Here is a 27,274-nt window from a genome sequence, read left to right as displayed (position 1 = left end):
TTAAATTACAACGTTCTAATGTTCCAAAGCGGGTCCGACGTTTCGTGGCCGCGCCAGTTGTTTGTCTTGTCGTTTGTGTTTGTTCTCTTGTGGTTCGCGGTGCGCGCATATTATAGTATAGTGTGCGTTGTACACGTGCAATACGTTCCGTCACTTCATGCATATGCAAGTCACATTATGCATTTGTCGCGTGTACAACGTGTAGTCGTCAAATTGCGTCTGGTTACTATGCGAACGCAAAAGTGATCTTCGTAAATCTCGCGGAAGAAAATAAAACTTTAATTTACGGAAAAAACATCCTAATCGAAGAATGTTTGCCATGACGGCACACGCGCCCACAATGTTTCACGGATAAAATGCTTTCGTTAGTTAGCAATTCTATAATCTAAAAGGCGAGCTATTCCATTCCTGAGCTGTCATATTTCTTCGCTTTTATTTCTCGATCATATTTTTCGGTCAAAATAATAATCGATTGTATAATTTTATATAAATTATTAATTCTTTAATATAAAGATAGATGATAAATTGCGTCAAAAATTAATTTCTTCAAATTACTTAAAATATATATTTGTGAATAAAATCGTATAAAATTCTTTTTATATTTTATATTAATATATTTCTCAAAAAATAATAAATCTTATTTTTAAAGAAATTTGAATTTCAAAGAAATGATAAAAAACTCTAATCCTATTTTAAATTTTAGTTTATAATGTAAAGAAAAATTACGAATCAAGAATTTAACGAATAGAAAATTGATTTAGTCACTTTAACAAATATACCGTGAGCATAATCTCAGATTGATCCACATTCTCTCTCTAAGCCTCTCACGTGCCAATTTAATACGTACTCTAGGCACATATTGATTACAGCCGCTTAACAATGGACGCGCCAGTTTGCAGTCGCTGCTCCATTTATACCGATTTCCCTAAAGCAGTTTCAAGCTGCTTCGTTACTGCTCATTGACTGTGTTCCAGCAATCTTATTAGTGATGAACCTTAGTCCAGACGTACCGTTCACTCAATTGATCGACTGGAACGCTCTGATAATTCTACATGACTGTCAATATATATGTTTGCATTTATAATCTTGCTAACATCATGCCATTCAATATCATTTCAAATATTCGAAGCTTTTCTTCTGTACTTTATATATATATATATATATATATATATATATATATATATATATATATATATATGTATGTAGAAACTAAATTTGTATCTAAAGTAATAGCATTGCAGGACAAAATAATTAATGAAATTATGAAAAATAAAAAATTTTCTACAGAAAAAATTTGACATTTCCTTCATATAAACATGCTTAATCAAACAAGGGGAAACAAAATGTAATTTTGAAATCCCAGCAGCACGTAAAGAATTGCGTAATTTCGCGTAAACAAGAATGACAAAATATTACAGAGCAACGCTTACGAATACTCAAGGCTCGTGCGACCCATTTTTCTCCGGCAATGTCACATTCGAGTTTTTTACAACAATAGTACAACCTCTGAACCGTTTGCGACCGCTTAAATACGTGACTTCGTGCTACGAATAACTGATTCTATGGAACACAGAGTAGTAAAATGTTCTCGGACGAGGTGGTACGTCATGGACATGGTGGGACGCTATTCTGGAAACTAATTTCGACTCTGCAAACTCTCTCTCGGTTCTATCCATTTCCGAATTTACGGACAAATAAAAAATAAAGACATATATATATATATATATATCCTTAATACATCAATATACGTATAAATTTCGCAAAATTTTCAACGAAGCATAGCACTTTATCATGAGAAGAAAGTAAAAGTAAAAAGATGGAATATGAAAATTCTAATCACTTGCGATAGAAGGGATTACTCGCTTCTGTATAAAATTACGTATAGAACGATAAAGAGAGATCTAGGATAATATGCCGTTGCGGCAGATTTTCGAATGTCGCGGAAGAATTACGCCATAATCCACTCGGCAGTCGGGGATTTCCGTTTATCGGATAGAAAAAAAGCCACCTCCCAACTTGCGACTACTCTGCACATTAATTGTGCAGATTTATGTAAGGAAATTCGCGCAATTAATGTTTAGGAAAATTTCCAAATGTTACAGATCTCCAGATCACGAAAGTCCAAAACATTGCGAAATTCGCGAGTAAAAGAAGATGCGTGCACGTAAATTGAATATAACAGATTGGCGTACATGCGTATGCACATCAATTCTAACGTATGATGTCCGCCTACGCAAGCACGGATCCACACTTGTGGCAATGCAAATAGTTAACCGTCACCAGTCGGGTAGCTCTATTGATTCGGCGGTGTCGAGGTGACATAACGCGGTTTTGCAGATCCTGACGCAGTTGTTTCCCAAAATGTGAAACGTGCTGTATAGAATGCATATCCCTTCATAATTTCTCGTTAAACAGTAATCGAGCAAATAAAGTTCCGCTTCAGTGATATCCCATTTTAGCACTTGCCAATAGCAGAACAGAATATTCCAGCAGAATATTAAGCTCTAACTTTATATAAATTTTTTGCCATCATACGGAGCTGGACGGCAGGTGCACGTTATCCCAGAATTATGACTGAACGTCAAGAATTAGCTGGACGATTACTTCCATAGTTCACATGAGTATTAAAATATTCACTTCACCCCATGCAGTACTGTCGATTTCAAAGAAAACTGAATTAAGTAACATTGGGATTTTACGTCATACTCCTTTGTGCTCTAAAAACGTCGGGTGTCGATATTGCGTTATGCATTTCAGCTTTTGGAACGCTTTCAATTTATATCTTGACTTTCGAGTAGAAAATTATAATTCGAGATTGAAAGTACCAAGTCTCAATATATGCGCTTTACGAGAACGTAAAGTTCACTTACTGAAATTGTACGAATAACTGCTTTTTTAGCGCGTCGGCCCAACGGCATTTTACTTTACGATGCCGCGACCGTCCGAAACTCAACAGCCCTGTAACTTCCCTTATATGCTCGCTGAATAAAAAGGAATAGCCCTAGAGAGACCCAACCCAGAATAAATTATGCGAGATACTCTTGATTTAGCCACTAATAAGCACGCAAAAAATTGCGACATCATTGTTTGGCGGTTTTGTGAATATAAAAAGTAGAATTAGAAATAATTAGAAATCTATAATCAATATTCAATTGCAAAACAAATAAAAATAAATTCGCAATTTTAAGTCAAATTTTTTCAAACGTTTAATAATTTTACAGAGACAATATTTTTACTATTATTCAATTTGTTGCTATATATGGTTCTATTGCCAAATTTTTTTGTTTATTTATGTTATGGCATTCAATATTATCAAAGTTTTCTCACTAATAATAATGCCACGAAGTCGAGTTTAAAGTACTTTAAAGTTGATGGTATTAAAGCAGCTATAGTAGCAATCAACTTTAATGTTTAGTCAATAATTATAATATCAAAGTACATTAATAAAAATAAAAAATAATATTGCTAAGATTATTGTTGTCGTCTTACATAATGACAAGTTCATATTCCGCTATATTATATTGAAGTTCCATATATTTATTCAAAGATTTTATCCAATTCTGTAAATCACGTTCAATTCAATACACTATAGAAACATATTCTGAAGATCAAGCGTTGTGATAACGTGGCACTAAGTAAGAACGATTAAGACATATTATCCCATTTGCGTCAATGCCATCAATTGATGATTCTGTATTTTTCCACTTTGGGCTTAATCTTTGATCAAAGTTATCGTTATTTTGTTGATTTGAAGCCAAATGTCGTACGTCTCGTGCGAAACGAGCTTTTTTCGATGGTGAAATTCGAAAGTACCGTCCACAAAGTGTTGCATATGTAAGTCAATTCTGACGATTTTAATAACCTGAAAAGAGAAAAAGCCCTAAAGTATAGCTTACAAAATATATCAGGCGTCGATAGATAAGATATATGAAGCAACCCTCGGATAAATAATTTATTATTTGTATATTAATTATTAATCGCGTAAAATTTGAATTACATTACGATTAATTACGTAATTTGGTTTGTTTATTTAAATGATTTAAACGGATTTAAAAGGAAAAAAGTAAAGAGATTTTTATATAAAAGCTATAATTCTGTAAAAGTTGTTACATAATAAAAACAAAAGAAAATTGGTCCTTTGTTAATATCTGCATAAATAATTTTTTTCATTCTCGATTTCTAATTTATTCGAATCTATTATATATATATTGTATTAATCACAGTTAGTTTTATATTATCAATTTATTGTGTATATACAAGAATGTGTGCATTACAATAAAAAAATTAATTATTGCACGTTCATTCCTGTTTTACTTACGATTTTCAAATTCAAATTACCAACTTTTTACATAATGATAAATAATAAATTATATCATTTAATCAAAAAGATAATTAGAAATTAAGAAAGAAAAAAAAATGAACTCTGTATATTATAAATCATAATTTAAAGAAACCTGGCAACAATTTCTCTGAATTAATTTTACACATACAAATTCGATGGTATAATAACGGAAATGTATTGCTGGTTTCACGATCAGCAACACGAAACTTAATTAAACAAACAAATAAATAAAGCAAACATAAAATCGGCGCATGTTCAATCTCGAAGGATTAATTTAGCTTTCGATGCATATGGTTGGTCAATGTTTTTCCCACTTTTATTGTTTTTATGTTTGCAATCCGTCCTTTCACTGTCGCAACGGTCGCAAAACGCATACACCTGTGCGTATCCTTATCGATCGATGTTTGCACAATAGGACGCCGTTATCGCTCGACCCAACGCTATCAGCGTGCACCATTATTGCAGTGCGGATGTTGCTTTAGTTGTAACAGCCACTTTTCGGTGCTATTGACGTCAGAGCGGATCTCTAATCGCTGCTTGCGTTTCATGCGCTGAACAATGACGATGCTTTACTATAGGAAGGAGAAACGTTCTCTTTCCTAGAATGCCTTAAAGGAATAGGTGTGCGATTTCCATGCAATTTCGAGTCAAATGAAATTTCTATTATGTGGAAGCTTTATCTACCATATTATATCAGATAATGTGATGACGGAGCAAGGTTACATTGCCTTCTATAGATCGAATAATCGTATAAATAAAAGGGTAAATTGCATAAAAAATTATGCGAGATAAAAGCATTTGTGAACTATTTTTTTATGGACAGATTTGCTTCGAGTAATCTTAAAATCCTAAAAAATGGATTGGTCAGAAAAATATCTGGTACAGCCAGATTGAAAAAAACTTTCATTCAACATGGTATCCTATTTTTTGTATAAGCAGCTTAACAAATTTCTTTACCGCCAAACGTAATTTCTGATTTCTTTCGCGACTTTCTTGTTAGATTTAGTTTGATCCTTACATTGGGGAGACGTGCGGAAATCTAACTTTCAATAAGCCGGCAAGACCTTATTATAGGTGCTTTTATTCTGCTCGCAAAGCTATTCAATTTATCAGGAAAGATTTTCGTCGCAATGGAGAAGAAAATCGAAGAGAGTGGACAAATGGAAAGAAAAAAATTATGCGGCGATGACTCGCAAGGAAAAGAATAGCGAAGATTTAAATATTTTTGCGAATTTTTTTTCCCAAATCTTTTCAATCATCTTCTCTATGATGATTTTCAAAGAAATGTGTAAAGTGTATTTATATATAATATTCCCCTATACTGTAAATGTCAACTAATTTTGCAGCACACAACGTGTAAAATAAATGTTTATAAAATATAAGCGCAAATATATCTATCTGTAAATTGCATATTTGAAAAATAACCATTTTCAAGTTTCTTTTTGTTTTGTCTCTACATTTACTTTCTTATAAGTATTATCTTTACTCAAATCTTATAAAACTGAATGCATTATTACAGCTCAGTTTTTACGTATATTAATTAGCGACAAGAGAAAAAGACAAAATGTGATGAAATCCATTTACGAAATCGCGTAATCAAGTTGACTGCGCGAATTGACGACGCAATACTGAGGCAACGAGTAGCACTTTCTCATAAGAAAATACAATCACGAAGAGAAATAAAAAAGGCGAGAAAAGAGAGGCGACATATATACATATATATTCAAGCAGACGACGAAAAGAGAAGGAAAAGATTTGCGGATTCTATTTGTGCGCGCTAGACGGTATCGCGTATACTGAAAATAACAGGGTCCCGGACATTTATGTGTGTGTGTGTGTGTGCGTAACGCACACGCGCGCACGAATTGTTGTAGAGCGAGTAGGAAAAACAATTTCCACCCGACGACGGTGCTGAATATGTCCACCATTCGAGCTACTTTCCTCTCGACTGTTCGGGCTCTCGCCGTCATTGCTCCTTCGCGTCCTGAATAAATGCCAAAGGCGCGCAAACATTGCGAGGAATCGTAGAAATTAATTACGCCCCCGCAAGTAGACTCGGTAATTAAACTACCATCGATGAATATACTCAAGAAAATCAAAAAATCCTTTTTTTCCGGCTCTCAAATTACTCGTTGCGAATATTATGATTACAATTTATCTTACAATAAAAAATTAAAATTATAACACTTTCGGACATTGTACTCTATTATCAATTAAAAAATAATTTTATGAAAATAATTCGCATTGTAAATTTCGGCGAAAACATTTCGATTTTATTATTTGTACAGCAAGTGATTTTAATTCTCTGTCGAAAATTAATTACGCCGAAATTTAAACTCATTTTTCGAAAGAACGGCATCCGTGATTCCGTTGCAATTAATTAGCGCAATTTTCGTATCGCGTAACTGAACTGATATCGCAATAAACAATTAAAAAATACGTTTATATCGGCAATAAACGTATTTTGTGAAATGAGCAAAAATAATAAAATATTACTTCATCGAGAGAGACAATTCTGATTGCATCCGCGAAAACATAGCAAATTAATGACGTAAGCATACACAATTAACACAGTAAATAAGAAACCATAGATATCGATTCGTTTATAGGACCGCTTAATTCTTAAATGGCATGTGTACTTTCTTCGTATGCGGGTTTGCTTAGTCAACCAATTATTCTTAAACTTCCCAACGTCCAATTTTACTTGGTAACTTGATCGAATAATTCTACGAGCAATTAATTAAACCGAATTTCTGTTCACTGCGGTCAATCAAGAGTTAACCGCGCCAACCGGTAAAGTTCCCAAGATAACTGCTGCGCTACTGTAGCGCAACGTTTCGCTATTTTATATTTCAACAAGCAGAGAACAGGATAAAACAACGTACATACATGCGTAAAGCGAGGCGAACGAGCACACTTCCCTCAACTTTGTAGTCTCTCTCTCTCTCTCTCTCTCTCTGGAAAAGAGTTTTCCACAGAATAACAGTCAGTCAGTCCACGTTCGAAGAATAAATTTGAGATTACTGTTTGCGGAGAAACGAGTTACTCTCGCAAAATAAAGAGAAGTCCATTTAGCCTTCCCTTTCGCGGAAATACAGGTGATTAAATTAAACTCTGTGCACCTCTGTGTTATGCCTACGTTCTCGAATGTTTCGTCACTCTTCTAAACTCTTTGAAAGCAATATTTTTAATCAATCAAGTCCGAAACTTGATGATTCTTTGCTTTATGTATAAGTGAACAAATAACCGGCTATGTCTCAGATTCAATAAAGCGTGCGCCAAGTTGAAGATCGATACAGGTTACCTTTATAGCACTTTTCAATAAACGCAGATATTCTGCGGCAATTTTACACAAAGTAGCGAGTCATATGGAACCAAACGGGAAATGCAATAACGCAAGGAACGTGTATCGCAAAATGGAATAAATTTTACCCGATCGTTTCGTCTCTGCAACGAATTTGCAGCGACGTAATGGCCGAAACGGCATCGTAAAGGAATAAACATAAACGGCCAAGTTACAGTCTGCCATTTCCGTTCCTTCATACCCGTCCTTCGCTATTGCGCAATGAAAATGGGCGATTCGCTTAAAAGCATTCTTCTTCTCTTATAACGTATCTCATTTCTTCGAATGTTATCGCGGACCAATATATCACGCCGGCTTACTCATTAAACAACCCGTCAGTTTTTTACACGAACACGAGGAAATGTAATGAATATGTAGTTATATCTACGTCAACGGTAAAAAATTGCGCGCAGTAACATGTTCTTTAAATATTATTTTACAATTTACAATTAATTCTATTAAGCTCACTTTTCATCAAAATTTTCAACTGTCTATCGACTTCCTTCCATTCGCATGTATACGGAATCGGTGTCTTGGCAAAGAAATGATCAAATGCAGCTCGAGGATCATCAGATTCAATTTCCAAAAAAGCTCGCTGTGTAAGTAGCATCGACTCGTTATAGATTAAACTTTGATTAAATTTTTCAAAGCATCCAAGTAGAAAACTCTGATAATATTGAAGAATGATATATATAATCATATTTTTAATCAAAATTTTATATACCTCCAGCACTTCCATATCGCTCATCTCATACGCTGAGAATGTATTAAAACTGCGCAGAAGAGAATCAAGATCGCAACTAGCGTTAATTTCTTCGTCCCTCTCTTCTCGAAGAGAAGCATGTTTGTGGAGGACATTAGCAGACGATTGAATCATGCGTTGTGAAACTTCAATTGCTTCATCCATTACCACGTAAATTCTATATACGTTCCATATCTAAATATAGTGCATGCGCTAACTTTTGCATAAATATTTTTAAAACTTCTAAGATACAGAAAAGACCTTTTACAAAATATTTTAAACAAACAGTAATTAAAACTCATGTTTTAGAGTTGTTTCATCAAAATTCATCCAATTATAAAGTTCGCTTACACTTTAATGATGTATATGTTTATATGGATCAAAGCTGCTAATTTTAGGAAACTCTAACTTTAGCTTTGACAATTATTAAAGAGAGATTTACCCTGCTGTGTACATCAGATTAAGCGCTCCCTTCAGGCTTATGAAATTATAAATGGACATGTATTCTTGTTTGGAGACTTGCCAATAAATCCTAAATGGTTGTCCGCAACATATCGCCTGGATCTACTAGTATATTAAACAATCGCAATATAATAATCGAAAAAAAGAACAGAATAAGTTGAGAATTAATTAAATTGTGATTATTATTATTCTATCGACACACACACACACACACACACACACATAAATATGCGCAAAATATAATTATATAGTTCTAAATTTTCTCTCGAAAAAAAAATTCTGAAAGCGCTATTTTCACGAAAAATATAATCATGAGATACTCGATATGCGAGCGGCGAAAAATCAGATATTAATCATATTAAATATATTATACATGATGCAAATGAATATTAATAATATTTTTGTATTTCGTGAATGACTTTTCGAGTATTAATTAGATTAATAATTACGTATAATTTTTTTATGTTAATATTCATAAAAATTTATTTATTTAACCGAACTATAATATTAGTAAAAAAAAATCTCATAGTAAGAGCTCGATAATTTCATAGTTAGAAGTTATTAAATGGTTCGTACCGCTTTATGCGGTTAAGATTGAATTACATTCAACAATATGCATAAATTGATCCATACTGCACGAAAACCAATTTTTTCGTAGTACGTTTTGCATAATTTACATATGTGCCGTACAAGCATATATTGCTGTAATTTATATTAATACGAATTATTTGCATATATATAACATTCAGTTTAACATATTGTAGAATAATATATTTCACGTATTATTAACGTAGATAATTGAAATAAAATATTTAAGTATATTAATACAAAAGTATTAAGACAAAAGTATTGCATAAAAATTTACTACATTAATAAATATCTAAAAAAAATAATTGCACAATAAAAAGTTAATGTAAATGCTTTTTGTAAAAAAAAAATTATAGACATTACATAATATATTTGTTCAAATATCAACTATTTTGGATTAATTATAAAGGATGGAAACTTCATGCGGCATGGATAATCACACGGAGAGAATACGTTTGTATATACTTTGATAAATAATTTGTAAAATTCAGGAAATTGTTCGTTCTTTAAGGTTATCATCATCCTATTGATTATCAAACTTGGATTTTGCACAAAAGTCACTTGAAGTTTGAGGGGCGATGTCATAGTTTTTATCCAGAGTTTAATCAATTATAAAAAATTATGTTTGATACTTTTATTACACAAGATTCATGCATGTAGAATTTAGTGCGTTGAGTAAAATTACTAAACTATATCGAACTGGAACAATCGGAATATGGCGTAGATAGATGTCATATTATTTATTTATTTACGCCATGGCAATAAAAAATTCATTACGATTGCTATTAAAGAAACAGATTAGGAAAAACAATTATTCATAATGTTGCATCAATTAATCAAAGATTGCAACATAATTTTACGCTCAGTGTTCAATGAGATCATTGTTGAATTTTCGTAACTGTTAACAGAACAAGCCAATTTGGCACTCGTAGATGAATATTGTGTCTAGCGTTAATTAATTTTAGTTCGCTAAATTCACCGAAAGTTTCATACAGACTGGAAAGTAACTGACAGTATTATGCCGTGACTTCTAGGACATTTGCTAACCTTGCGCTTACAGCGATGAAGTCAGCACTAATGCGAATGGTAGTGTAAGAGGTTATAAGGATGGCAATAAATTCCTGGAGAACCCTGGAGTTGAGGTATTTCGAATTCATCTGAGCAGAAATGAAGATTCGTGCGCTTCAATTAACATTTATAATATAAAATTTTCTTGCCGGATTCTATAAGATATTAACTTTTATTCGAAAACTTTTTCAGTATGCAATTCTTAATTCATCATAATATTTAATAATTTATTTATACCTAATATCTGATTTATAAACAAAATAATATTTTATATATCATTATTTTATTATTAGTAAAAATCTTGTAAAAATAATTTAATTTATTATTTCTTAAATCAAATTTTAGTGTCATAAATATATCAAAATTAATTAAATCGTCTAGAATAAAATTCTCAGTAATCTCATTAAATGATAAATTAACAATATCACTCATAGAATTAATTCTAAAGAGCCATAACATCCAATTAGGTGTGCGAGCAGAATGTTTCTTTTCCCAAATATTGCTAAACAAGAGATATTCTTACGTAATTCTCGCATTGGTTAATACTTGATTAAGATTAATTAGCAGCGATTATTTTATCTATTTTTTCAGGCTTAGCATGTCCTTTCAATGTAAGGCATTGCAATTAGATGTTTGATTGATATCGATCGCAAACGGACTTTTGGGTAAGCCGCATTACATTGATCATCTCAGCGACCTGCTCCACCGGGCAAGAAATGACTGGAACTTTAGTTCTCCCTCGGGATCATGCAGCTGGTATGTACCTAGGGCGAATTGGGTCGGAGAGAAATTTCAGGCCCGGAGATTTCGTCCTGTACTAATACCCACGAGGCAAGAAATTGCAAACAAGATTCTCGCGTCGGCACGTGAAATTAATCCTTTGCATGCAACAGTTGAGGTATCGTTGCGCATAATAGCACCGGTATTTCGCTTAAAATTACGACAGGTGAAGCGATTCGCGCGCAAATGGAAAGATTAAATCGCGCCCGCGATATTCTCTGCCGTCGCACGCGATTACTCAATGACAAGCACGCAAATGTTCTGACGGATAAAATATTTGATTTTCATACGATATTTTGGAAGTGATTAAAATCAAAAATGATAAATATGCTCTAAAAAGAGGATCTAAAAAAACAGATTTTTTTTTTTAAGAAGAGCAAAATTAAGACTTGTAATGTGCTTTGTAAAAAATATATATATACAAAATATATATATAGTATGTGAGTAAAGTTAAACTGTGTAAAATTTAATTAGATCTACGTGATAAGAATTTATATTTTTCATATTCACTACTTTCTAATTTTATGTAATTAAGATGATTATCAAGCATATTATGTAAACACCGTATTAATAATAATGTATTAATAGTTTGATTAATAGTACGATGACCTGATTTATCATGATTAATTGCACATCACTTTTGATGCAGCATGTGCAGCGGCAAAACGCGCATAATTGAGATAATAACAAAAATAGCTGAATTAAGCGCAAAGTAGAAACTATCGGTCAAGGTCAAGGACGTATCGCGAAGACATCAATGCGTCCGCCGTTAGTTTAGTCGGCGTTTGAATAGAAAGAAGGGAACGAGAAGAAAAAGTTCAAACTAAAAGGACGAGCTGACAAAGAGAACGGGAGGTAGATGCGGATGCGGAGAAAGGGAAAGAGGGTTCGCGAGATTTCCTTCCGAACGACTACCTTTCGATTCCAGCGGAGTTACACGAGTCGTTGGATTCCGATCCGACTAGCCGGGCTTTATCTCGTTCTGTCTCCTTTTCAGTAGCGCGCGGGCCGAGCTCTCTTGATTGGCGCAGCAAAATCAATGCTCGGGAGAACTACGGGGATGACGATCGGATGTGTGCACGCTTCGTTGCTTCTGTAAATCGTTTACCAGAGAAGACCAAGTGAAATTTTAACCTCGCTGGTTAGTGCAAGCTAACTATTTCCACGCATGATTTTTTCCACATGGCATCACGCGCGAGAAAAAAATTTTTATTTTTCTTTAATATTACAGCATTAATAGAAATAATAATTATTGTTATCAATAAAATAAATGATTGTTTATTAATGTCATAAGAGGGAGAAAAAGAAAAAGAAAAGAATTATAAATATTCAAATTTCTTAAAAAAATAATAAATATTTAAAATTCTTAAAAGTTATCTTTCTTGGAACATTAATAGGTTGTTTTCGCGACATAATGGCGATATAGGAAATGTTTTATCGGAGAATATAGGACACGGAGACTGCATTGTTACGAATGGTGTTACTGATAACGCTCGTACGGCACGGTGCATTTCGAACTTTAATCGTAGTTTACAGTCGACTCGTTTGTGCTCTAGTTTCACTTAGTTACATATAATGCGCAAAATTGCGACTCCATCACGTGGAACGCATCGAAAGAAAATTCTCTCTAAAAACGAGTTAAACACAGATATCTTAACAGACGTTTACTTTTGCTCATTATTTTTGCACCATGCCCGTAATCTTTATTATCCGCGATCTAATAATATATAATAACAAAAGAGAAAATAAAATATCTAATAATCTAATAAATTATAATACATAATAACAAATTATTAAACTCTACATGCTAAATTACCATTTCTAAAAGTAGAGTATACCATTACGCAATTTACTGCAGCTGATTGATTATAGATTCATTTATAATAGCAGGTTGATTGATTCATTAATCGAATAAACTATGACGTATATGCCTCGAGCTACACATTAATGTAACAATTGCTGAATAACAATAATTCTCTCATAATGAGCCAAGAGCTATCGTATTAATAACAAGAATTATCGTATTAATAACGGGCTATTCAAATATGAATTACAGAAGAATTATATCTAATAATAATTAAATTCCCTCGGCAATTTAAAAAAAACTCGCTATCCACAGAAATTGAAATGTCCACTTTATCGTAAACGGACGAGGAGGGCGAGAATGTATTGCACTTGATCGAAGTTTTGCAGTTGGCTTGCGCGCTGTTAAACGAGTGCACCTGTTTGAGCCTCGAGTAGCTTATCACTAGCGAGTACTATGTGTGTATTGTAGTAATATATGAGCGTGCAAGGAGTACCCTCTTGTGGTACTTATACTTGTTCCCACTAGTTGGGACTGACTCGAGCGCGCACCTGTGTCAAACATTATGCAGGCAAGCAAAAGCCCCTTGAAATGCAAATGTTTGCTATGAGCGCAATTAGAGTCCTCGACGCATGGAAATCTCGACCGTTCCTCTCTTTGTCCATTGTCGAAAAGACGAGACTCCATTCGCAAAAGTGCCGCGGCGAGTCGGAATCGGGAGTCGCTTTGCATAATCTCGGAGATAAAGAGAAGAGGAGGATTTAACACAATTTTTCCAAGATATCTCTTGTCGCAGGTACAGGACATTAAAGATATCTTTAATGATAATGTTATATAACACATGACAAAGAATGTCGGCTAATGGAATAGCTAATGTTCTTGCAAAACTATGTAAAAAAATTGGAAAAGTTCTTCAATCTTTATTTTTGCAACATTAATTTTAGTCTGTAAAAAAAATTGGAAATAATTATAATATAATGCAAATACACAAAAATAAATATTTAAAAAAAAAAGCATACAAACATCTATATATTTTTGTAATAATATATGTGGAACAGATAGTTATCCTGCAAAATATGAATGAGCTGAATGTAGACTATGAATAAGAGAAAAACGGAATAGTTATGTGGGTGGCGGATAAACCTTTGTCCTGATAACTGGATTGACAAACGTCCAGACGGGTATGACAGACATTCTACGCGTCATAGTGCAATCATGCAATATCTACGGTTGACTGCATCCATTCCTATCTCACAGGGATTGTGCCAATAAGACTTGGAATGTTTTGTATTGAACGAGTATTTGAAATTTTTGTGACTAGTTCTGAGCACACGGAAAAATTGTACAATAAACGAAAGTCAATCATATACAAGAAAAAAGATTTGTTACATTTTATAACAATACATTTTACTAATGTTATTTCCATTTAATATGTTTAATAGCAAACACATTTTCCAAAAAAGATATAAAAGTCTGTGTGAAGCTAATTTATTCCCAAAAAAAAAAAAAATTTCTTGTCTGATTTATATCTTCTACATTTTTTACGCGAGACTAATTTTTTCCATGGAGTTGAAACTTTCTTATGACATTAATTTTTCATGTAATAAATCATTTTAATGAGAGATATTATTTTGGTCCAAGAATGGGTATGTTCATCATCGTGAACTGCGGTAAACCGTCATTGGAATTCTACTGGGACGCAACCGACCATTTTTCTGCCTATCCGCGTTCTCTGAAAGAAATGTTTATGTCTCGTGAGAATCTCGGGAGTTCACGAACGCGACGATTTCGCGTGGAGGAAACGCGGCAGCAGGCAACGCCGACAGACATTTCCATTAGAAAGACGGTCGCTTTTAGATGGATCAAGCCACAAGGACGCTACTCGAATATGTATGGCGAGACACCCGTAAAAGGGACTGCTTGACCTCGAACTCGAAATATATTCGTCAGACCAACCATTTCAACGACACCTAATACTTCCGGAAGATTTTCCGTACGCATCTTTTTCAATTTGACAAATCTTAAGCTACAAATGTTGCCATTATTCTCAATGGTAAGCTGTTCAAAATGTACTATCAAAATATGATGATTATAATTGAACAATATTTATTATTTACAGTCTAAACAATTTTACGACAAATAACTTGTGATTTAAGAATACAACATTCCTTTTCACATATATTGCAGAATGTAAAATAAATTTTAACATTATGAAGAATGAGATAAGAATCCAAAAGAAATATAGAATATTGAAAGAGAATATTAAAATCCCAAAGAAATAAATACATATAAAGAAAAAAAAAACAAACTAAAAATTAAAATATCGTGATAGAAATCATGACACTGAAAAAATAAACGTTTAATTAAACATTTAATTAAACAAATAATGAAAAAATTGTGAAAGAAACAGAAATATGCAGTAAAAAATTGAGTAGAAAATAAATCAGAAAATATAATTAAAGAAAAAGAAAACTAATAAATAATAAAACAATATACTGAGAATAAAAGTAAAGATAGATATAAAAGCCAAAAGAAATGAAGCAAATGAAAGAAGAGAAGTAATATTATTTACTCCTCTTATTTTTCTAAATATTCTACAAATGGGAATTTTACAATGTAACAATCTGTAAGTCCAAACCAGAAAATTTACACTTAAGAAATGCAAACTCTAAGATGTAATTTAAGCTACCCGGAACGCGTCATACGACATACACATTTGAGAAACCCAAACAATGAAGCATTATTTGCACACGTCAATTTACATCCAAAGCATTCAATGTGATATCTTCATTCTCATTCAAACAACAAAGTCTTTTGAATTCCGTAACTTTCAAATCAGGCTTGATCGACCAGTTCGCAAACTCTCGTTCACGCAATCGAGATTGATGGCTGTTGTTCTTACACATCGTTCTCCCTAAGAAAAGAGCGACATAGATTTCGTTCAAAATTACGCATTATGACAATAGCTATAAAATGAGCACAAACGAGAGAAATGAGTTTGTTTCAGAAAAAATAGGATTAAAAACGAAAGCTAATGTGATACATACAAAAAACAAATTATATGAGAAATTAATTATTTTATATTATCAATGATAATAATATAAATTTTTTTTTGCAAAACTACATACATACATAAAGTGGAAAATGTAGAAAAAGTAGAAAAATTAAATTAATATAAAAAAAAGTATAAAGTTAATAAATTAAATAAGTAGAATTACACACTATTGATCAGAATTTCATATTAAAAATTTCGATCCACATTAGTAAATTATAAAATATATCAGCTTTGGTTGCATATTTATCTGAATTTTTTATACAATATAATTTATTAAAATGCAAAGTGAGAAAAATTGCGTGTGTGCTCATCTTTCATTTTGCGAAAACAATTTGTATCTCAAACAATCTTATAAAAATGCAAAGTGATTTTCTGACAAAAAAAAGTAATCGCGTTACGAAAATATTAATAGCGTGAGCTCTCGACATCTTGCTAGGAAAACAGTTACATCGTCGTTTTTAATGGCGCTTGGAAATTTTAATGGATTTTCACGCGCCGTCCGTGCTTGACAGGTTGAGCATTAAAAATTTTTGCCGCGTCGTCAGTGATTTTAACTGAGTTTTAGCGTGTCGTTCACACGCACCGGTTATGGCACTCAAGCCGATAATCGATAGAATAAATTATTCTACGTCGATCATATGGCGAAATAAGTTTAAAGTTAACATTGACGTAGAAGATCATTCGAGTCAATTTAATAAAAAAAAAATCTCAATTTTATTTAAAAATTAATGGTGATTACATATTAATCAAGAAAAACTTATAAAAAAAAATTTTAATAAAAGATTTATTAATAAAGAAACGTCGCTGGAAAAATATTTAAGAAAGAATTACTGTGCTATTATTTTATATTTTATCTAATATGATTTTTCGTGAAAATACTGCCGCGTTTTATACATACTGAATAATAAAAATTTCAGAATCTACATCAAAGAATCTAGAAAACTTTCTATTGGCTATCTATAGATGTCTAACTCGCCGAACATTCAAGCGATGGTTAATGTCATTCTTTCCCGAAGGGTCTATTTCTGGCTAGATCTCTTCATTCTGGGGAGAAAACTGCGTCTTCGTGTCGAGGTTTCCCATCCCAATTCCTTGCTGATCTTCAACGTAGAGACCATACCTTAATTAAGACACCTAATTTATGTTGTTCCTTCGTGACATCCTCCGCAATGAAGGTTGAAACGTGACAAACATATAATATATGGCATGGATTTCTATAGGTTGTTATAAGACTTTAATAACGAAATAAGATCAATATAACTATGTGCGCTTTCAAATTCTTTGAGTCTCCGTCGGTTTTCGTCGGTTCTCCTTTAAGATTATTAGTAAATGTCAATGATTTCCAGAATATCCATAAATGTCATGATGGTAATTCTCACGATACATAAGTAAAATGTACTTATTGCGAAGCTTTTAAATTTAATTACTAATATATTAAATAAAATTCAAGGATGATAGAACCTTTTCCTCTTTCTTCTAAAACAAGAATTAAATTAAAAAATTCCATCGAATCATTTGATTCTTGCACTATGCAATAAAAAACGTCACTGGATAAATTCTCAGAATTGCATCGATGATTTCATCATATCAGATTCAGTAATAAAACACAAATACGCGGCTTGAAGCACTTTCCGCGCATGAAGAATTTCTTCTTGAGGGAACAAACTCTAAGAAAGGGCAATTTGAATATCTCGCTCCACATACACGTACATTCTATCGACGTTCACAACCTGCTTCGTAATTTTAACCGCAGGCACGATTCACGTGATACGATTCATATACCATGAAAACACCGTTCGAGGAAGCTTTATATCAACGATCTTCAAAGAGCGGAAAATAGCGGTCGCGTCTTCTCATCCTTTCTGCGCCGTATTTTTGTCCTGCTTTTCTTGTTTCATTCCGGATCCTTCGCTCCGCCGCCCTTTCCGGCGCGCTTTATCGCGCACTACGTCCAAGGCAGTTCATGTATTCTCCATAACGGCATATAATTCTTTTCTTTTTTGACAAGAATCTCTCAAATAGAGATAGTGGAAATGAGATTTTCAGGAGCAATTTGAAGCGAATTTGCCTGTAAAAGGGTCGAGATGGAGGACAGATTAAAAAACGAAGAGGCAGGTTACGTTGAGAAAATACAGCGACGATGATAACGGCGACAAAGGAGAAGAAAAACGACATTGCAGAATGAGCTGCTTTATTATGGCTTCCACTCTAGTCTTGAATTTTTTTTGTCGAGTCAACTTTACATTATATGCTGATATGTTCTTAAGATAATTTTCAACATGTCCGCGATCCAAAACCTTAACAAACTTGAAGATTGTTCGTGAACGCATAATGTTGCGCTTTGCCTATGCAAAGTACATTGATCGTAGCGACGTTAAAGTCATTTAAACTCCATTAAGACTTAGGGATGTTTAAAGTAAGACGTAACTGCAAAGCTGCCTTATATATCCCAAAGTAAGCTAACATATCTTTCCTCGCCTTAATCCTCAAAACTGACTATGCGCGATATAAACTTACGCGTAAGTTTCTCTCGTTCTAAAAAAAAATTGCGGTAACGAAGAAGTTTGCCGTGATAAAAGGAAATTCGCGTACATCATACACACTTGTATATAATTTCGCATATCAAAAATTTATCGATAACAAAAATATAAATCAAAGTTACTAAATTAATTACAGCTGTAACAGCATTTTCTAATCATGAACAAACAAAATAAATCAAATTATTTTTTTAAATTAACTAGAATAAAATAAAGATGAGGAAGAATAACTAATATTTCTCTTTCTTTTGTTCGGCAAATAGCGCGTTAAATCGCAACAATAGTGCTCGCACGAGGCTGTAAATTTTACGTTACTCTATTGATGGTCTCTTTCAAAGCTTCGAATAAAGATTGATCGATGAAAAATGACGTAGCGCAACGAAACATTCTATGGATAGAAAAATTGTATCAGGTGTTATTAGCGATTCGTTTTCATTTTCAGTTATATATTTTGTTTTGCTTTTATATTTTTTTATGTTGTTTGTATCACAAACATTTCAATTCTGATTTATGCAATTGTTTAATGCAATTGTTGAAATAAATTAATTCTGCTATTATACGTTTGCTCGACAGAGTTTCCACAAGAAAGTTTACAGTCAACTATATTACAGACTTGCTAAATCTTCTACGTCATTCTGTTTCCACCAATATGAGAGTTCCACGAATTTCCATAAAATTGGAGAACTGCGGCTGAAACGAGCGTAAAGTCTAGAACGTCCTATATAAATTCAAACTTTCGCATCTCAAATTTCTTTCCGTCTATATGAACCATATTCAAGCATTTGTAAAAAGAAATTAAATTCTTGCACAACTTTATGATCTAATGTGTCCTTTTTTAAGTTAATTTGCATGTTTTTTTTTTTAAATAATAAACCTAATACATTAATTATAAATTTAACTATAAAAGATTGAAAGAATAATACAATGTATAAGTAAAAAAAAATTAAAATAGAAATCAAAAGACAAAAATAAAAAATAATGATTATGATAATTTTAAAACAAAAATTTTGAAAGTTTTTAAAAATATTTTTCTAATATAAAATTAAAGCTCAAGATTTTTTATCTTAAAACTTATGCACAAAGCGAATTTATTTCCATTCTTTAGAAACTTTTGTTGCTAAACACTCGAATCATACTTTATAGAAAACAAAGATAGATGTTCGCGCAAATATATCACGATTTTCATATCAGCAAACCAACTTCGTAAAAATAAAAATAAAGAAGTTTTCAAAAGAATTGTGCCATGAAAAGTCACGACAAGCCATCCTGGTTGAGAAGCAAGAAAGAGCACTTTGAAGCCTGGTACTATTCATTCGAGTGGGTGATTTCTCCTGGTTTTTCGTGGCAGCAGCAATCCAGCGTTTCAATCGCTGGTAGATTTGCCTTTGAATTCTTTTATTCGTCGACTCTTATTTGTAAAAATCCAATTGACCAAATGCAATTTAATCACTTACACAATTCCAATACCATTTTAAATTCAATTTAAATAAATAAATAAATTTGTATATTCATTAAATCTAAATTTTTTTTTACTATTAAACGTGTGTAATTTGAATTTAATTGATTTTGAAAAAACTAAAAGAACTAGAATTTTAATATTTAAGTAATTATACACACAAATTATACAAATAAAATAAATGACGCGCGCTATTCTATATAAAAATATTTTGTGTAATTTTATTTCTATGTATTAATTTCACCATTATGCTTCTAATTCATTCAATAATATTTTTCTTTAAATTAATATTTTTACCATTTTAATTCATACGATTTTTTAAAGCCTGCTTGGTTTATATCTCGCAATTTTCTTTTCTTTCGAGAAAGATCTAACAATCCAAATCTTCGAAACGAGATCGTTACCGTGTTCCTTTCACTTTGAACATCTTGGATAAAGTCGAACACAGTTTTACCTTTCATTATCGTACTTCAAACTGACTCACAAAAACGGAACACGAAATACTTGCAGGCAAAAAATTTTATAAAAAAATTAAAAAAGGAATCACACTACTGAGCATATTGAATATTCCTTCTAGTATTTAAACATATCAAAAAAACAACAAGAATAAATCTAATTTTTGTAAATTAATAATATAAAAAATACTAAATTTTTAATTTTTTATTGTTATTCCAGAATAATAATAATTAAATATGTAGTACTCACTTATTTGACGACTTTATTTATTAATGATATTTTCTTTTATTATCACACTAATATATCATTCTAAGATGTTTGGAAAAATTAATTCAAAAATTATTTGCGTATTTTGCCTCTTTCACATATGTATATAAATATATAAAATTTATTTAATAAATAAAATATAATTCTTAAATATAAGATACACAGAATGCTTGATTATGTATTGCACTATTTCGAAAAAGAAATTTTTGCATCAAATGCAATAACACGCCGATGACATTTTTCAAATTCAAATCAAACAGAAAATACCATTCATCATTCAACATTAATAATTGCTTTTCTTCTGGCTGCCAACAAAAATCTTTCGACGCCAATAAATGCAATTCAGACACTGATAATTGGTGTCGATGATAAAGACGAGGGAATAATAGTTGTTTCTGAAGCACTTTCAGAAAAATACGTGGCATGTACAGTTCAACACTGTGCTGCTGCAACTTGCGTTACGGGCAGTCATTTCCCACTATTTCCCAACTATTCCTGTTTCAAATACTTTGCTATATTTCGCGACGAAGGTACCATGTAGTTTCGAGCACAATAATAGCGTGAAAGCGTGAGACGTTTGCCAATAATTACCATCTGCATCCGGATAATAATTATTAGTGAAGAAATCATATCACCAATACAATTTTTATTATTATATTATAAAATATAATGCATTGTAAAACGAGCAACTAAAACTATCTAGTTTTGAGAAATTAGTTTTTCGCTAAAATATTATGTAATGTCTGAATACGATATATATAGAAGTATTCTAAAATCGTTTATATATTATACTACTGCATAAATTACAAAATTTTTTTAAAAATTAATATTTTCCTATCTTTTCATGATGTACTCTTTTGTGTTATAAAATATGATATATTTAAAATCGTTTCCTGAAATCTATACTATATCTTTAAAGATTTTCTTCTTTAAGAAATTTTTCTTCTTAAAGAAATTATCAAAGATCAATATAATTGCGAGCTTTATATTATTTTATATAAATCAATCTCTGCTTATTTTGCGTGTTGCATTTCTATCGGCTTCTTTAACGAAAATTATATCACACTAAATCTGATTATATACTTAATTTTACATTTAATTTATTAATTTAACTTAAAATGCAGCAAATAATTAAAATATACTAAATTATCAAGAATATTGATTAAAAACGCAGTAGATATATAATTAAAAGTTGTGTAAATTCCAGCTGCCGCTTTATACTACATGATAAAATAAATAAGATAATCTGTAACATTCCGTACGCGTTAGAAATTTTCATAAAATTCGCGCGACCTGCTTGGAAAATGTAATTGTACATTTATCCATTAAAAAAATTACATTTATGCAAATTTCAATCTCTTTCTTTCTCTTACTCTACTTTTACGTAATATCGTAATATCGTAATTGACTATATATGAAAATATATTTCAATAAATTATCGATGTTTCCATAAATCTTTATAACAAAAAATAAGGAACAATTATGTATTTAAAATTTATATTGTGCGTAAATATAAAATTTCTAATATTTTCTAGTAAATATCTTGATTTCTAAAATATTTAATCCCTTTATCAAAATACAAAGAAAAAAATACATCAGAAATTTATAATTCTTGTATGTTAATTAATGCGCGTGTAAATTACTCTTGTCACGTTTTTTTAACTTCATATATTACATACAACAATGGTCACATTTAATATTCACCTAAAACATAAATGCCCTTCTCTTACTCAAATAGACATGTACAGAGGACAAACATTGAAATAAAGAAAGAAAGAGAAAGATAGATACCAGTCGGCATGTTGAAAATTGTGCTGTTTTGTTTCGACCAGCAGAGCGGCGTATAATCATCCACGACCGAAACGACCATGTTTGATCAGTATAATAAAATACTACGCTCGCTCACGTCGAGCACGAAACGTTTGGCGATATTGAATGAAATGACTGCAAGGGACTCGGATGTAAAACTATCGATATGCTTGTCGAGCACTGCGAGCTATCGGCACAGCCGGCAGTCGAGCGCGAACGCCGACTCTCGCGTGTCCGACCATATATTCGACTGCACTACTAGAAATCGGGTACTGCAAATTCTAAAATAACGTAGAATGTTTGCGGTATAACGCAGTTAATGCCACGTTATTGAACTCTACACGAGAGATATAGTACTTTCTTGTACAAATTTTTTTTTTAAATTTAGTCATTTCAAAAAAATATTCCTATAATCTTTATTTTCCTACTAGCACAAAAATATTCAATAAAATTGAACGAAATGTACAAAAAGACATTCTATAATTATTCTTTCTCCATAAAAGAGTTGTATATGCTGCATATTCTTTTTTAAATTAAATTACTAAAATTAGCGAAGTTTTAATAGTGCAAAACTTAAAAATATTGCAATTTCAATCCAATAAAGAATTTAGAGGATCAACTTTTTTTAAATTTACACGAAAATTCTGAGGCGTATTAAACTACAGGTCACGTAGCTTTGAAAATGTGTTTCTTTTTACAGTACAACTCGCGAAAAAAATTTATTGGCGCGCAAAATATTTCATAAGAGTACGAAGATGATTCATCGGCCGATGAATGATTGGTCGCGCTACCAAAAAATGGAGCAGATAATCGAATCTTCCAGCGAGATCCATCATGCGCGTTGGCGGAACGTTGCGATTATCGATTATCACTGTGCGATGTAACATTCCGCGTTACCGCGATTGATGCTTAACAATATATATCGTAGATTAAGTGCACTCGGCAAGAATAATCGATGTTAGTACCCGACGGTCTGTAAATGACTGATCGACGCGGTTTCCGCATCCCCGCGTTTCTGTCTCGCATCACAGTGCCATTGTTCGCCAACTAATTAGATTCTCCTCGAGATTAATTTGAGGATCCATGCGCAGCAGGAACAGAAGAGCCACCGATTATTATTGCTTGTCAGCATAATCGACGACGGGTGTAGAGCAGACTATGATTGACTAGCGGCAACTGAATTGTAGTTGATGGAACAAAAGCCTCTTGTTAAGCATCGCGAAAATAAAACACACTAGTGCTGATGTTATGCTTAATTTGTACAATAATAATTCCTCCGACACTGGTATAATTTAATAAAAGAGATGCGACGTGGCAGACAATTAAAAACATAGAACCACTAAATTTAATTTAAAGATATAAAATTCTTTTTTGAAAAGATTATAATTTTTATAAAAAAAAAAAAAAGATATCTTTAGTATTTATATAAAAAAATCCAAAGTAAGAAATAAAAATAGAAAACATAAATTTATTAAATTATTAAGAATATATATTTCAGAGAATGCCAATTTTTTAAAAATAAATATAAAAACATATTTTATGTATAAAAAATATGCAAGGAATATATTATAGATTTTATTCGTTTAACTTTATTAATAATCTTTTTATTTTTATTAAAAAATTTACAACATAATTAAAAAAATAGATTAAACACAAAAATCAAATTCAATAAAAACATCATTAGGATAAATTCATTGATCTTTTCACAAAATAATAACTCAAAGCTATATGACAGAAAAAAATACAAATATATTTTGATATTTCTAACGCGTATACTGAATAATTTTGCACTCATTGGGACGTTTCACCGCCAAACTTTTTAAAGCCCCGACTCTCTTAATCGGCCATGTACGGCCGTGTAAACCCGGATCGATCATCCGTTTTGTGCAATCTAAAACATTTACGATAGGAACCTTGCATGAAAGAAACTCTGATGCATAGGATGAACTTTGGTTATTTTTGGCCAGCCTTTCGTCGACGAAATTTCATATTTAGAAGCGCGATGTAATTTTCGATACTGTGTATTCAAAGCTTACTATACATAGAGTATTATCACTGGAAAACCGTTAAATCTATAATAATAATTGCAAGAGATACATTATAAAATTGTGAATTTAAAATAAATGTATTAAATATTATATTTCCTGTTTTTTTACTGCGTACTGCGAGCTGTAGCAAGGTATATGTACGAAAAATATATACCAAGTTTTAAAAATATAACTGCTCCACTTTTTGCAGTTGCAAATGTAATTACTGCATTGTATCAGTTTGGTGGAAAACTGCTAAACACAAATTTCCGAATAAATTTACATAACGCATACGCATTTATGCAGAAGGCGAAATAAAAGGGAGCAAATTTTTCACAATGCCCGAAGACTAATGTAATTTTTACATTTTACGTGTACGAGAAGCGGAAGCGTCACGTAAATGCGAGAATTGTGCTCATCCATGGCATCATTAATAATACCTGAACGTGACCCTTTTTCTTCCGTTCTGTATCTCTCGCGATCTGTATTTTCATGCGAAAGCTAAGGGTAGACTAGTACCAAATTAATTACGATGATAAATCATTTGATCGCGTGATTTTTCGAGTCACTTTCCTCGAGTCACCCCCCTCCCCCGCTTCACAAAATTATATATTAATTTGATTTGTAATAAATTCTATCACTCATATCATTTCGTATGTGAGAAGAATGTAAAATTTTATTGAGTTGTTTTTGCTATTTTTTTAAATAAAAAATAATCAATATGATACTGAATTAATTTTATTTAATTAAAAAATCTGGAAATGTAATAAAATATCAAGTACAAAGGAAAGATAAATTCATGTTTAATCAGTTGTGAATAATTTGAAAATTAATATTGCCCATTTTGTTATAAAATGGGAACATCATTCGAATTAGCAATTTAATGAACGTATTCACGGATTTTAAAATTGCGCACAGGAACAAGAAACAGTCGGGTAATACTAAACAAGATACTACGAAAGAGACAGGAACGAAAATTTATTCACGTTAAATCGGAGGTTTGTTCATAGTAAATGTAGGATCTAGTTCGCTATATCAAATTACAAAGTGTCTCCCGTAAAGCGGTAGCAATTTTTATCAAATTTGCCGCTAGAACGAAGCATTGTGATACCGGATATACTAAATAAAGAATAGATATCTATTATAAAATATGTTTTATATAATCAATCTACATATTCGTAATAAGTAAATGTTTAAAACATTTTACATTTTTATGCGCATTCAATATTGGATATCAATTGTTGAATTTATTCTATTTGCTGTCAATCGAAATATCTCGGTTCATGATTTTATTTTATTATCAAATATTTTTCACGAAAAAGAAAGAAAACGAACAGTTGCTGACAATGTTATAGTTGTATTATCATTGATTATTAGAAAAAAAAAATGAATTTTTCTAATTATATTTTAATCAATATATTTTCTGAATATATCAAGAAAATTTTACAGCATAAAATGAACCATAGAATCATTGAAATGTGTGTATATATATATATGTCTATGTATGTGTGTATGTGTAAAAGTAGACTCTGATAGACAGAAAGAATAACAGAAGCAAAGGTACAAGACGGACGGAAACACTAGCATTTCCGCAGATGAGAAGACAACCACGGCAAAGACGCGGAGGGAATTCTAGTTTCTTCTTTCTTGCCCTGGCAATCCTGTCTCGCACTGGCAACAACGATACCTTCGAGAATCCTCAGCGCAAATGCAAAATCATACTCGCCATGACCGCGCGAGGCCTCCCCGGGGAGCAACAGGCCCGGTAATTACAAAATTATTCCTCGCTATTCCCACAATAGCTCTTGCGTGAAAATAACGAAACTCACTACTGATATTTTTTACGCATTCGGGCTGCAACGTTGCGCAATAGTAATTAAATCTTTAATCACGTCTACGCCTCAAAATTTTCCCATTTACATTCAATTATATAGTAATATTCTCCATTTGCAATTTATGAATTTTTAATCGCTTATAATTCGAACATTATCAGCGCTTTGATATTTTTTGTTAAATTATAATAACGGACGCAATTTTATTGTGCATTATTATTTTTTTAAACAGATTTTTATTACATAATGTTTAAAATAAGCTGTTTTAATAAAATCAATAAGTCTAGGCTAAACAATAATATAATTTAAAATTGATATAATGATTCATCTGCCAATTTTATAGTATATTATTATAGAGCTAGAAATATATAAAAGTGTGTCACATATACCAAGACTTTTAATATAGAAAGGTCTCAACTAAATGTTAATCTACTTTTTAATTTTAACTGTTTAAGCCCGGCAAAATTAATTCTAAATCCAAGAGTATTATGTTAAAATGGTATAATATGTATAAGCCTTGTGGTAACCAAAATACCAGTAATATCTCGCATTATTATATCTAAAATAAATGAAAAGAGATTTAAAACATCATAATATTACCACAGACTAAAGATTTAAAACGTCATAATATTATCGCAGACTAAAATGTTAAGGTAGCGCATACATCATGATACGTTTCTATTTCGTTCATAGAATTTCCGTTACT

The 27,274-nt window shown here is 31.8% G+C and overlaps 1 protein-coding gene across 6 annotated transcripts in view; it reads right to left on the bottom strand.

Moving 5' to 3' along the window:
- The window catches only part of LOC126855085 (uncharacterized), a 121,791-nt gene that overhangs the window by 41,368 nt on the left and 53,149 nt on the right, over positions 1-27,274 (bottom strand). For 4 of the 6 annotated variants that reach the window (XM_050602455.1, XM_050602453.1, XM_050602456.1 and 1 more), the window contains one exon: positions 12,241-12,418. The exons of the other annotated variants lie outside the window; for them this stretch is intronic. The gene's annotated coding sequence lies outside the window, so the exon portion shown is untranslated. The remainder of the gene's footprint in view (positions 1-12,240; positions 12,419-27,274) is intronic. 6 annotated transcript variants of the gene reach the window in all.

This window comes from Cataglyphis hispanica, chromosome 15 (assembly GCF_021464435.1).
Source record: "Cataglyphis hispanica isolate Lineage 1 chromosome 15, ULB_Chis1_1.0, whole genome shotgun sequence".
Lineage (NCBI taxonomy): Eukaryota > Metazoa > Arthropoda > Insecta > Hymenoptera > Formicidae > Cataglyphis > Cataglyphis hispanica.
This window is presented reverse-complemented; position numbering and strand designations above follow the sequence as displayed.